The sequence below is a fragment of the Poecile atricapillus genome, chromosome 3, assembly GCF_030490865.1.
Source record: "Poecile atricapillus isolate bPoeAtr1 chromosome 3, bPoeAtr1.hap1, whole genome shotgun sequence".
Taxonomy (NCBI): Eukaryota; Metazoa; Chordata; class Aves; order Passeriformes; family Paridae; genus Poecile; species Poecile atricapillus.
The window spans coordinates 68268598-68282988 of NC_081251.1; the positions used below are offsets into that span (position 1 = coordinate 68268598).

At 35.4% G+C, this 14391-nt stretch overlaps 1 protein-coding gene across 4 annotated transcripts in view; it reads left to right on the forward strand.

Moving 5' to 3' along the window:
* RGS7 (regulator of G protein signaling 7) overlaps positions 1 to 14391 on the forward strand; it is a 266876-nt gene that overhangs the window by 150198 nt on the left and 102287 nt on the right. The window lies entirely within an intron of this gene.

A 14391-nucleotide genomic window follows, 5' to 3' on the forward strand; every position in this document is an offset into this window, starting at 1 on the left:
TTTGAAACTGAAGCGTAAAAGGACATGATTCAAAACTGCCAAAATAGTGAGTGTGCTCTTACTCTTATTTTCAAAGAAAACATCTTTTATAAGTTAAATTCCAGATACTTGCCAAATGTTTTCATCCCCACTGTATATAGCTCACTGTCTGGAAACTGGTATAGTAGTTACAGGAGCTGTGATTTTACAAATATATTTTCCAAATGGTATTTGCTATATAAAATTGCAAAAAGCGTTAGCTTTTCAAGGCTCCTCTGTTTTCTTTACTACATGGTAAGAGGAGAGATGACTCATCAACAAGAGAGAGGCATGGTATGAGATAAGGAGAGCTATGATTGCTATCATTATAATGTTTATATTGCACAATAAGAATATCTTTGAATTTAGTTTAGGTTAAAATGGAAGTGGCAAGTTATTAAAGACATACAATGCAATAAAAATTTTTACTTATTCTGATAATGATTGACAAGCTAACACCTTAGCAAAAAAAGGCAGATGAAATTTCCCATTATTCTCTTCTTATTTTATCTCTTATGTCTAAAACTATCAATTAAATGTCCCTGAGTGCTCCATGTAGCAGACCCTATGGCTCTGTCCTCTGGTCTTGTCAGAGAGATCATAGAATCATAGGATAATGTGGCACATCCATCTTAGTTCTGTTCAAGCCTTCTACATCTGCTTAATTTAGAAGAATTGTCCATTAAGAACATTTATGATGCTATATCTGGCAAACCAGTTTTCTGCTGTGAAATATTTTCAGAGCCACACTTTTTCAGGAGAGTTTTTTTGACATCACCATTATCAGAAAGTACTGAAATACTGAGGACTTTTATTGTTTTATTATTATACTCCTGTTAGAAGTTGTCGTATGAGTCAGAAAGATGAAGGTGAAAAATTCTGTTTGTTTTATGCTAAGAGAAAGGTTTTGTCCCCATTGAATCACATTTCAATAGCATTAAAGGAAAATATTTTTAATTTTTCAGTTTATGCAAAGCTTTGATCTTTGGTATTGGGGTTCCACTTGATATCAAAATGAAGTTTGAGAACCTCAAAGTATAGTGCAGGGTAAGAAACTCTGGTGTCTCTGATTCTGTTGTGATTTGTCGAATGGGGAAGCGCAGAGAATAACAAGTCAGGGGTGTTATTGAGCAACCACTGAACATGATCAACACAGAAGATGTTAATTATTCAGTTAAATTGTCACATCAGAAATGCTGATTGTAGGGTCCTTAGCAGAGGGACTCACTGTTCCAACACATTTGAATAGCAATTAGTATAAAATGCTTCCATATTAAAATTACTGAATGAGCTCTGCAACATGAAACAGCAGAGTAACTCCTACCTCTGCCAAATGATCTGCCTTCCCTGATATGCTTGGTTTTGTGATCATCATCTTTACTAAGTTTAGAGTACATCAAATTTAGGCATTGCTAAAGCATTACATATTTGTATTTGCTATGTATGTAACAAGAATTACTTGTGGGAGCTTCATCTTAAGACCCTGTGCTCGGGGCTGTAATTTTCTTCTGTGCACACGTTCTTGTTTGAAGAACAAGAGCTTGTCCACCTTTGTTAGCTTATATGCTAAAAACAAGAAAACACTAACTAGCAAGGACAACTTTCGTAATGCAAGCTAAATGATAATTTTAAACATGTGAGAAGGAAAAATTGCTGAAATGTAAAGAGTATTAACAGTGGTAAAACCTTGTTGCTTCCTTTCCCTGAGTGACAGTCATTTCTAGAAGCATAACATGCGAGGGAAAACTCAATACTATAGGTAAGAAAGGGAGACAGTTTAAAAGTGGAATCTACAGATATTTTTTAATATACTCACCTAAACTAGTAAGCTATCATTTTCTTTACAAAAAAAACCCCCCAAAAAACCCAAAAAAGCAGCATATAAATATATTCCATCAGCCATTACTTAAAAGCACAGAACTTTGTTCCAGAAATGGCAATGGCCAAAGACATACTCTTTGTTAAGTCAATAAAAGATGAGAGTAATGAATTTGAGATGAAGAAATTCTGATATTTTCTGACTGGCGTGAATTGTTGCTGTGTTTGCGTGCTGCAGGACAAATAGATTGGTCATCTCTCACTTGAGAGCAGCATGTTTTACTGGCTGTTAATGTGGCTAGTCTGTTCCCATCCATTATTTGTTGAAAGCAGTGCTGTGGCAGGCATTTATTTGTATATTGGTTATTGACAGGAGCCAGGTTTTATGCCAGGTCAGCTAGAATTAGGATAGTAGAAAGGAGGGCTAAACCAGCCTGATATATTTTTAGTTTCTAAGTATAAGCCTATCTCATTCAAAGTGAAGCCGAAATTCAATGGGGATAAGCTACTTAAGACTTCCTTTTTACATGACTTATATCCATCCTGTTTTGCATCCAGAAAAACTCTCACCATTATATTACCACTACTCCCTTTCCCCTGTATTTTTAAGAGGAGAATGGTTCTATTCCCAGACTATCAAGGGGAAGTGATATGCATACTGCCATATTCAGGCTATTTCCTTATCCAAGCACAGGCACCTTTTGAAACCAGCTTTCCCCTGGTTTCTTATCTGACAATAAGGTAGCAGGAGAATCATATTAATTGCTGGTGCCAGATTGAACAGGGTTTATTTATTAATGAAGAAACACTTTAAATTTTTTAATTTTGTGATTTTGTTGGGTTTTTTCCCTGTTTCAGGGGAGGGCAGCTAGTTTCCCTTTGTAATCTGTTGATGAATTCATTTTAGCACTTTTAAGGATGTAAGAAGATTGAGCAACAACATGTTTTTTCCAAAATGTCTTCTCTTCCCTCCCAACCTTGGAACCATATTTCATGTAGATAGCACAATTCCTTAGCTGACTGACAAATCTTTATTTTCTCCAGGCCCTCAACACAAGAATTGTGTCTACTTTTGCCTTCCACTAGTGAACAATAATCCCAATACTGGATATCTGTTTGCTTTATATTTCTTTACTGATTCTGCCTTTTATAAAGAGAATATATATATATATATGTATATAATATATATAATCTGTACCTGAGTCTGCAGTCAGTGGTTAAAGAAGCAATGGTGGCCATCATCAATTTTACATAAAATATGTACAAGTCTGTCGCCCTGAAAACTCAGCTTCTGAGCTTGCTGACATGGTTTTCTAAAGACTTTCCCAGGACAGTAACTGTAAACATAGATATGTGTACATTCTTTCTGTTACACGTCTTGTGATGGACATCTCTCATGGCCAGTGCTGTGAGAAAGTGTTATCCTGACCACCCAATACCTGGCTGTGGTCAGGAGCCTATAAATCCTGGAGGGAAAAATAAACCTGTCTCTTCTCTTCACCACACCTCGACCTGTGTCCGTGTGATCTGTTCATCTTCAGCGGTAACACAAGTCCTCAAAAATTACATGGAGAAACCAAAAGTCAAATAAACAGTTTGTACAGAGGCTGGGAAGGGGGCCAGGGCTGGTTTGGATAGGTAGGTGAATGGCTGTGTGTACTTGCTCCCTCACCAAGGTTGATTTTACATCCTGATACTATTTATTCTTACTCTGGCAATGTAAACAGCAAAGACGCAACAGGTGCTAAAAGTAGTATTCACGTCACTGCATACTCCTAGGCAACAGTATGAACCTGATTTTTTTCTTCATTTCGTGAAGAAGGAAAAAAATAATGAACTACAGTCTCATCTTTGCAAAGAGCTTCTGTACTCACAAGACTAAGTTATAAAAGACCCATCCTATGTTCACAGTAAGACACCAGTTCTCAGCTGTTTCATCTAAAGAAATAAAACATTGAGCTGTACATTAAAATAACATGAAGAATAGACTCCAGACTCCAGGACATGCACTATTATTTATTGCACTAGCACTTACTGGTTGATCTTTTCAAAGTGCTTCTCTGTTCTCTAGCCCCCAAAATCCACAGCACAGTATAAGGAACTATTATCTTTACTGTAGAGATAAATACCGAAGGTTACATCTTGCGCTAGTGGTCCAGGATTGTTCAGAATAATGTCTTTTTATCATTTTTCTGCTTGATATTGGGCAGTGGAAAATTATTCTCTCCAACTTTTCCACATAAACTTGCAAATGCTTCCCATGAGGTTGTGGATTAGTGTTATTAAATAGTTGCTCTGGATGTAATGAATGTGAGGGTAGGGGTGGGAGAAAACAGAAGGTTTTTGCAGAGATTGTTTCTTTGTCCAGGCTCTAAGAGACATTCCTAAAATGGAGACATTAATGATGGCTCTATGAACATTGCCTGATACTGATGGAAAGCAAAATACTTCGCTTCAAAAATGTATTTGATTAATGTGGTACCACATTACTGGTCAAAGCAGAAAGGTGGCTTTTGAATTACTATAAAAATGTCAGAGAAAAAAGCCAATACTAGTTACAGGGCTGCAATTTATATCTTACAAATGCTGATGTGAATTGGGAAACTCAGCAGCAAGAGAAACTTGGTAAACAGAAATGTAGGGAGATTTATTTTCTCCAAGTTTTTCTTCTTGGTTTTCTAAGTTCATTGTGATGGATGGGAGCATAATATATAAAACAACTGGTGTATATACTCACATACCATTGAACATATACCATACTTCAATTTTCAATTTGAGATAGAAATATATTACGTATTGTGGATATGATTAAGTTTATTTTAAACCCAAGAACTCCTGATTGACTGTTAAATAGTAGTTCATGTCTATCTCAATTTTTGTTAAATCCCCATTGATGGAGCCATCATGTTAGAGAATTTCAATTGTCAGCAGAACTTATAGTTCAATGAATATTCGGGAATTTTCCTCAAGAACTGATGAATTTTGCCTTTATTGTGACAAGGTTCTTGAGGTACATATGTAAAGAACTACCATGAGAAGAACTATGAGATTTTTATGTCTTGGAGAGCAGACACAATAATATCTGCTTCAGATAGTTGTGTAGCACAATTATTGACATCTAGAATAAATTAATTCATAATCTCTGAATAGTGATGAAAGACTGCAAATGAAAAATATGCTGAATTTGGTGAAAGTATTGAGTTGGAGCAAATTAATTTTTAGTTCTAACACAGTTCATTCCATATTGTATAATGTAAGTGATTTTTGTTATGCCGAGCAACTGAGCATACTAAAGTCTTGAAATAGTCCCATATTTTGGTTAAAGCTGAATGGGATTAGATTTTCAGTCAGAATAAATAGATACATAAAAAAATGTAGGTACTTACAATTTGAATAACTTAATTTCTTTTCCCTTTTGAAAATGTAGCCCTGCAGCAGATCTTTGAAGTGTAAACTCTGAGACATAGCATTATTAAAATAATCATGGGACTGGAGGAAATACCACAAAAGCATCCAGCTCAGATTAATCAAAAATAGAAATTCATTTGAACTTTCTGTAGTCTATTGAATATTAAAACATTTCATATTTCAAATAGAAAAGAAAGAAGCCTTGAGCAAAGTTTTGATCAGCATCAGTGACATTTCTAGTGTAACACTTGAATATTCGGATTAAGGTTGAAGGTTTCTACTCGGCTTCAGCAAACTTTCTTGTATTTTATACTTTGTATTTATTAGTACTATTTGAAAAATAGCTGGTCTGTGCTACAGGCTGAGGAACAATAGGAATAAAGAGCTAAAATCCTCAGATGTCTACTTTGGCCAAACAAAATATTTTTATCCTGCAATTTCATGGCATTTTGTTATGAAATTCAAATTTTCAGACTTGCTGTTATAGCCTTTTCCCCTACACTGGATTGTATCTCTGAAGATAAGTATTTTGTGCAACTGCTGTATTGTAGATTTTTTTATTGAGAAGCAGTTTCCTGTTTGAGTGGTTTCTGTGTGTGTGAGAATGGCTGGGTAATGATCAAATTCTTGGGAAACTTCTGGTTCAGAAGCTTCTGCAGACCATTCTGCTGTTGTACTAAGCATCACTATAAATCTTTCTAAAAGGTGTATTTTTGTCAAAATAACTAAATTAAATAGATTACGTTAGTCAGGAAGTCTACACTGAGCAAAGGGGTTTTTTTTGGACATCAGTTTTGAGAGTCTTAAGCGAAGAGAACAGTAAAGGCATGAGTCACTGAAAATGTTTTGAAATAGCAACAAGGGAAAAACCCGTTTTCAAACCAACTGTATAAATTAACTATTATTGTGTAGGAACACTTTGTGAGGAAGTACATTGACATTGTTGCCGGGAAAATGTCAAAACTGCAAGTCACTGTGTCCCCACTGACTTTCTTCCTGGAGTCAAAATCCCAATGCAAGTCTCATATAATTTATATATTTGTTCCCATTACCCCTGAATTAAGACTTGAGGATTTTCCCCTGTGAAAATCCTCCATGAAAGTTAAAAGTGTCTAGCAGAAATTGCTCCTCACTTCCTTCCATTGCCATCTGTGTGTGGGTGTCTTTTGGGGGCCAGTATGACAAGAATTAGAAGAAGCATTTCTGTAGAAAAATATTGTATTTCTTGGAGATATTAATGTGGAAATATGAAAAAAATGCATAATTTCACAAAGAATTCACAAGAATTTCACAAAGCTTTTTTGTTGAACTTTGAGGATTTTTGGTTTTACACTCTATTTTCAAACTGCTGATGTAAAAAAAAAAAGAAAGCAGAAGAGTTTATTGTGGCAGAGATAAACTCAGGCAGCTTTTAGTGTGTTGTGAAGATTATCAAAGTGCAATGTGCAAACACTTACTGCCATGTGTATGAAAGAAAGAGCATACACATATCAATCTACCTGTTTTCTACGTACAAAGTTGTCAGCAAGACAAAGTAAAACATCCAGAATACAAAAAGAAGGCTAGATGAACTATTTATGGCAAGCAGCAATTTTTTCTCTTAAGAATACGTTGTCAGTTTTCCTGGAATAATCATGGATGAATTTTTCAGACCGAGAGTTCAAGATAGACAAAAGTGATGTTACTATTGCCCTTTCATATGTTATTTCAGGAATGGGAGGTCAAACTTGGCATAGGAGTCACATATCCATTTCCTTCTCAGCTTTTCTTGAGGGTGGCTGCTCTTACATTCATGCCCTGCAGTGTTCTCCACCAGGATACACTTGCCAGTGCTGTTCTACTTCCCATTAACCAGACTGCTCTGCAGTAGGGAGAGAATTCCAGGTGCTCAGCTTCCCACATGGGTGTCCTATAGTGTTGTAAATAATTTATTTGCTCTTCTCATCTCCCAAGCTATCTAACATAAAAGAATTAGAGCTCCAGCAAAAGGAATTAAAAGGGGCCACAACCAGAATACCCCAACCAAATCGCCTAGAATCTGAAATGGGGGCACACAAGTTTGAAGGCCTGAAAGTGCTTGTGTCTGAGCAGAAATTTGGACTAAGCTGCCTCATGATTTAGAGAATGTAATTAGCAGACAGTAGAGACTGTTCTCTTCCATGTGGAGTTTCTCATTATTTTTAAAAAGAAAGTACATCATCATTAAGAAAGATAGAAAAAAAAGTTCTTTAAGCTGGTGACTAGGCACTCACCTACAAGGTGGGGCATTGATATTGCAGAACAGTCTTGTTGCCAGTTGATTTACACAGTACACACTGGGAGTGGCTGGGTGGCTGGGAAGAGCATGGACACCATTATGCTTGGTGTTTGGAGGCTTTCTTCTCTCCCCTTGGCATTGGAACCAGAACTGTTTTGGATGATGTGATTTATCTTGAGTTTCCAAAGTTAGTGGTAGATGGAAAACATGATGAGTAGCTGAATTCTTGGCCGTTTCTCTTAATGGTACCCAAATGTGTCTGCAGGTATTTGATAAGTAAAGAGAGGAATTGATTGAGAGAAAAAGGAAGGGGTATCATGATGAGAAAAGTTGGTAATTACTTAGTTTCTTATTTTCTTTCAGCATTATTTAAGATATCTGATGAACAGGAAATCAAGTAGGTGTCACTGATAAGTCTCCCAGCCTCCTTGTTTATCTCAGTCTTTAGAAGTTTTGCTTGAAGAAAGCATACAGTAGTTAAAAATTAAGTGTGCTTTTTTTCTGGTTTTGGTTGGTTGGATTTTGTTTTGTTTTTCTTTTTTGTTTGGAGGTGAGGATTTCTCATAAATGAAATTTCTTCAGGACATTTTTATGGTGTTCAAAATTCTACTTATATTTTATTGGCTTTTCCCCCCCCCCCAAATATTTTTTTACATATAGGAAGTTTTAAAGATTTTACATGTCATGTACACATTGATACTCTATTATCATTCATCACAAGGCTTTACATCATTTTGAAGAAAAGCATAAAAATTCCTTTTCAGTAGACAGGATGTACAGGGCATTCATGCAACTTAGTTTTCCTAACAGCATCACTTTTGCCTTGCAAATGTTTAGCATGGAGCAATGTACTTCAGCAAGATGCTAAACTCTAATGTATGGGATAAGAGCCTTGGGATTACAGGGCTTTAATCTGTGGTTACTGGTATATTGCCAATTATGCACAGCTAGTGTCATTTGTAAAACGGTCATTTGTGGCTGTGGAAGAGATCTAAGTAGAGGATGTCTTGTGGGAAATTTTAGAGATAAATGTTGCTGGAATGAAGCAGCAATCCCATTTGCTGGAGGACACAGGGACCTGTGTGGTTTGCCACTTTTAGAATAAAGACTAACACAGATACACAGCCGTATTTAACTATCCTTTTAGTGTTTATAAACCATATTTCTACTCTGAAGCTTGGCTCTGAGGCAGAGTATGACACCAGGGTTTACATTACTGAAATTTGTTGGTCAGCACCATTGATTTATTTCATATTGGTAGAAGAGATTTTTGCATGCTTTATTAGCTCTTTCACATATGAATTTTCCTATCTAAAGCAGAAAGTCATAACAGTATCAAGAAACATGTTCCTCACAAAGTTAGGCTAGCCAGAATTATGGATACTTTCTTCCCTTCTAGGCTTGAGTATTTCTGAGGACTGCTTACAGCTGAGAATGAAAGAATCCAGATGGTTTTATTTCTGCAAATTCCTATCCTTCATACCTTCACTTTGGAAAAAACTATATTTCAGTTTATGTTGCTATAAAACTAGAAAACTGCAATTACTTTTATGCTTGAGTAATTTCATTAAAATATGTTATATTCTCTCTACTGTTAGTATTATTCAGATGACATTTTTGAATCTGCACCTGGGTACAATCTTCCTTAACATAAATGAAAAAAAAACTATGGTCCACTCTCAATTATAAGTCAAAATAGTAAGTTTCTGCATTTGTTTTCCTCAGTAATTCTGAAGAAACAAGTGGCAGAAATGTGTGTGTAAGTTGAGATGTAAATAATTTCCTTAATCAAATTGCACTCTGATCAGTGATGTTTTTTTTCTTTTAAAAAGTCAACCCATTTAATTAGTAAAGGTCAGAAAGTTAAATATGTAAGTGCAATCAGCAGGGTATTCAAATTATCAGTGTCAGCTCTGTTGCCACTCACAATAAAAATTTCTATCAAGTTAAATCTATAAATCTTATTTTACATTAATCCAAAAGAATACAGAACAGAAAGGAAAAAATGTATTAACTAAAATTATAGGGTGGAAAGAATTTATGTGGTATATGATCCTTTGGGCCCTCCTGCAATCCCAGTCTCAGAGAGGAGTCCTTGCATCCTTCTTTCACCTTTCTGAGGACACTGCAATCAAGTGGTGCACAGCCTCTCTTTTCTCAGCTGTAATAGACTTAGGGAAAAATTAATCTGAATAAACCAGTGTAGGTACTGGATAATAATGTATTTTTCCATACCTAAAGCCAAATATAATATAGCTATTGTTTTTCTTCCCTCTGCCCTTCTGCCTATAACTGTATAGTACTTGATTTCTTTCGGATAGATGCATGAAGAAGTCATACACAAACTGTTCTTTTCTGATACAGAAAAGAAATTGTAAAACAGCCATGCTGATATAATCGAGGCAATATATGATATGGTTTCTGACTGTGAAAACTTCAGGGAGAATGCAGATCATTTTTTGTCCCATTCACCAGTGAAAGGCCCTTCTTGCAGAGTCCTACTTGCCATTAGACAGCAATTTTTATTTGAAAACAGCTAGTGCTGAAAGCCTGAGAGACCACTGGCTTTTACAATCTCACTGCTCATCTAATCCACTTTTTGTGTTTCCAATGTCTGAATCAGTGGTGAGAAATGAAATTGCACATTATATTTTTTTTTCAGTCATGATCAAGGATTTTGAAGTTTATATCAGTGACTGAACTTAATTTCCTGATGTATCACACAAAGCGATGGTGTTGAAGATGGAAGTTAAAATGACCCAATACCCTCCTCTCTCAATATAAAATATATATATAAAAAATATTGAAGAGAAATAATGGAAATACAGTACTGTTTCCTTACTAATTTAATAACAGCCTTGTTTTAAATTTAGACAGTGATATTTTCTGGAGTCATGTTTATTAAGTTTTCTGTACTGTGAGCTGCCCTGCAAAAAATTCTCCAGGTTCTCAAGGCTAGGTGGTAGTGAAGCACTGAAGCTGAGCCAGCCAACAACGAGGCTCCCTTGTGGGAGCACCCGAATTATCTGCTCCTGCCTTGCATCACCAAACAGGCACAGCTGCCCAGATTTCACAGTGCTGGGCAAACATAACCACGATGATTATGTTGCTCTTGAGAGTTCAGATGGCACAAACCTTGATTGTCAACAGCAAAAGCCTCTCTTTTGGTATCAGCAATGCAGGGGAGCTTCCTGCGTCACTTTCTCTCTTCATTTTCTGCAAATACTCAGAGGTCCAAAAGTAAAAAGAATAGGTTTTAGTTACTAAACCAAGATATCAACAGCTAAAGACTATTTACTTTGCAAGATTGAACCTGTCTCATTCTGAAGGAAGAAATCCTTGAATTAAGTTTCTCAGTGGTCTCTTGGTTTGTGATTCTGATTAGTAAGGTATGCTTTCTTGCAGCTGTCTCTTCTTCCACTAGATATGTTTTTGAATATTGAAAAAGGTAGAGCATTTTGAATTTTGCTTTTCTTTTGCGGTACTACTATCATATAATTTTTCTGTCAGATCAAAGATTGCATGGCTCGTTGCATTTATGCATAGCAAAAATTTGATGTATAATTCCTGTGAAATTTTCTATAGGTCAGAACCAGCACCTTTTCAAAATGTATTCTGTGAGGACTTGCTTAAAATAGGTGATTTTCTCTGAAAGGTGACCTTAGCATTGCCCTGGCCTTTATGACTTTGACTTGGAAATCAGTATTGCGGAGTTCAGAGAGCATGCTTTATTCAAAAATAGTTTCTTAAGATGCTGTGACAGCCTCAGCAACTGCTATTTTGGGACCATTTCATTTAAAATTAATCACTTGTGGAATTTTCAGCAAGTACATTTCAAAAAGAACATGACTGAGTCTTTTTCATTTGTATATGAATATAGACATGTTTTTGCCTATTTCTTTAAAGAAGATTAAAGTCTGTCTTTTTTCCGACTAGAGTAAGGTCTTGTGAATTTATTGCCCTTATCGGGATAGGTGCTGGCATTTAAGGAATCTCACTCTTAGCTTTTAGGCTCTATGTCTAAAGAACCCCCTTTTTTCAAATGTTTTCTTCTTTTGCTAGCTTTAAGGTATTATTAAAAATTATCGCTTTGCTTTGTCCAGTTTTATTTGCTTTGGAAATTTTTAGAAATGTCTAAATTAGAAATGACAATTTAATCTTCTAATTTAGAAATGACAACTGAAAGTTTTTCTGGGATTTCAAAATTCTGCTGGCAATTTGACTGAAGTCTTCTGTACCTTGCAGATCTAATAGCCAACTTGCCTATTTTTGCCGCTTGATGGAAGTGAGGAGGGGAGACCTGGAGAACTTGAGAATCTGCTTTAACAATGTTATAGCTGGGTCTTTGATATCACACATTAAAAAGTGTACAAAAACTGAGTGTTTGACTCAGCAAACATTTTCTGTTTTAGATTGCTGAAATTTTCCTTTTCAGGTGAGACCAGTAGCAAGGTAGAGGTTTCCATTAAATTTATATCATCTTACTAGCTTGTCTTTTTGCTAGATTTCTGATGATAAGATAGAATCGGGTTTGAATGTTAAAGCTTTTCATCCTATAAGTATTGGTTCTTGTTTACAAATAATTAAATTTATAGTCTTGGATCATTATTCCTATAGCTGTGAAGTGCCGTGTGTGAAAACTGTCATGAATTTACTGGTAGTTTTTATCAAAGCTATACTCACAGAAAGTATTATTTTCCTGTTTTCACCTGTTTTACTGCCTTGTTTTTTTCCCTCCTGAGATAAGAAGTTAGAGTAATGGTTTTGCTTTTAGAAATAGATCTGCAAAAGTAATAAACCTTAGAAAAGGGCTCTGGAATAAATAAGGGAAACAATATTGTTAATTACACATTAAAACTAGTAGCTAAAAAAAACACCCAACAAGCTCTACAAGTTAATACCTTTATTATTTTAGGACTAGAGTTGGCCCTAAGGTCTCCCAAAGAAATATTAACTGATACATTTCTCACTTGCCATATGACAAATTACTTGCAAGTTTGTTTTACTTGAATAGCCTTCACACTAGAAGGAGAGTGTTGATGTTGATATTTATTCATCTGTCATTAAAGTCGTACCTCTGAAATCATCAGTGTGTTTGAATGAAATAGTTGGCTTAAACTCATGTCCAGGCTTTTGTGTGCCAGGGCAATGGCTTCAGGGTAAAGTGTGAATAGAGCATCAATGAACTTTCATAATCAGATGGTGCCATTTTCAAGAAATTTGATTTCCCACTATTATTTATAATAAGCCAAAAGACACTGAAACATATGGAGGTGAAATTTCTGATGTATAGACCATGTACACTCAAATGAGAGGCCGGGAGCTGAGGACTGAGGAATACAGCATGTCACTGTAAGAAAGTTTTCAAAGGAGGCAAAAAGGAAAAAAGTGTTTGAAGGCAAGATAAAAAGAATAGAAAACTTCTTCCCATATGGCACCTGAGAGATTTGAAAGCAGACAAAGTTAAAAATCAGTATTCAAAATGTCATTTTGTTTTTCTGATTTTTGTCTTTGATCTTTGAAGGTTTAGGAAAATATTCAGGGCTGACTAACTCCTCTAGTCAGCTGACAGAAAAATATAGCTATGCTTGGAACTGCGTCATTGAGGTTTATGAAGTTTCGTCTTATATTAATCTGAAATTCTTCTGTCAGTGTAAACCTTGTAAATGTCATATGTATAAAAAAATGATTAAAATTGTATTTATAAAAATAAAATATTTTGGGGTAGGAATATCTGTCTGAAACATTCTGTATACTTCCAACAGCATGAAAAGGTAAATTGCCTCATTTAAGGAATAAAGCCATGTAAGTGCTGTGAGAAACTCTGCCATTGCAGTTTAAAATCTATCAAAATTTAGACATTTAACATAGCAATGAAAAACGTAGACTCTAGACATGGTTGTTAAGTCTCTAGGGATTTTCACTTCTATGTAATCATTTTTGTAGTGCATACACACATGGAAAACTATGATATAATCAATGAGGCTTTGCAAAATACATGATAAAGCTATTCACTTAGTGTAATAAAATAAAAGCTAGAAGGAGAAGTAAATATCCCTTCTTTTCTGAAATGTCTTTTTAAAATACTGTTTTCATTGCCTTAAGAAAAGCAAAGGAAATTATGCAGTATGTAAAGTACAGGAAGAAATCTGAATCTAAGGAGTGACAGGGGAAGTATATTCTACATTCTAATGTTATATATTATAGTATGTTCAAGAGATTTTATTGATTTGAGTTGGTTTATATTTGTGTAAATTGTATAGAATTTTTATTATTGTTTTAAGTTTAAAGTGTATAAATGAGTTTTGTTATTATGCTTGTTGGGAAATGGATGAGCAACTCAAATATTGGTTCTGTAAGGAAATATGTGATATCTCTATTACATTGCTTGTCTGAACTTGGGGTATGATGAAACATGAAGAGCATGCATGTAACATCCCTCAGTGTTTTTCCCATTTTCCTTCTGGGCCAGTTTGGTTATTTCAAGTTGCTCAAATGATGAACATGGTTTGGGTTTTTTGTCTGCAATGCTTCATAATTCATTTGGCAAATCATGTTCACAGTGGGTGAAGTTCAACTGTAGCTTTCTATCTGAAAATCAAGGCTGACTTCAGCTTGTGGCATAAAGTGCAAAGTGTGATAGAAGTGCATGCCCAAGAGGAGCAGATGGGTTAGGAATTAGGAGATGAGGTTGGAAGGATACTCAGTGTGAAAGGCAGGAAGAAATCTGGTATCAAAGATGTTAGGAGGCAAGCAAAAGCATGGGACCTTAAAAAAAGGCAGGAAATTAAATAAAAATAAAAGGATGTGCAATAAATGAAGGGATAGAGAGCAAGGGAGATTGGAGTCATAAGGAAAACACTTTAGCACTGAGGGAAAAATGAATTTTG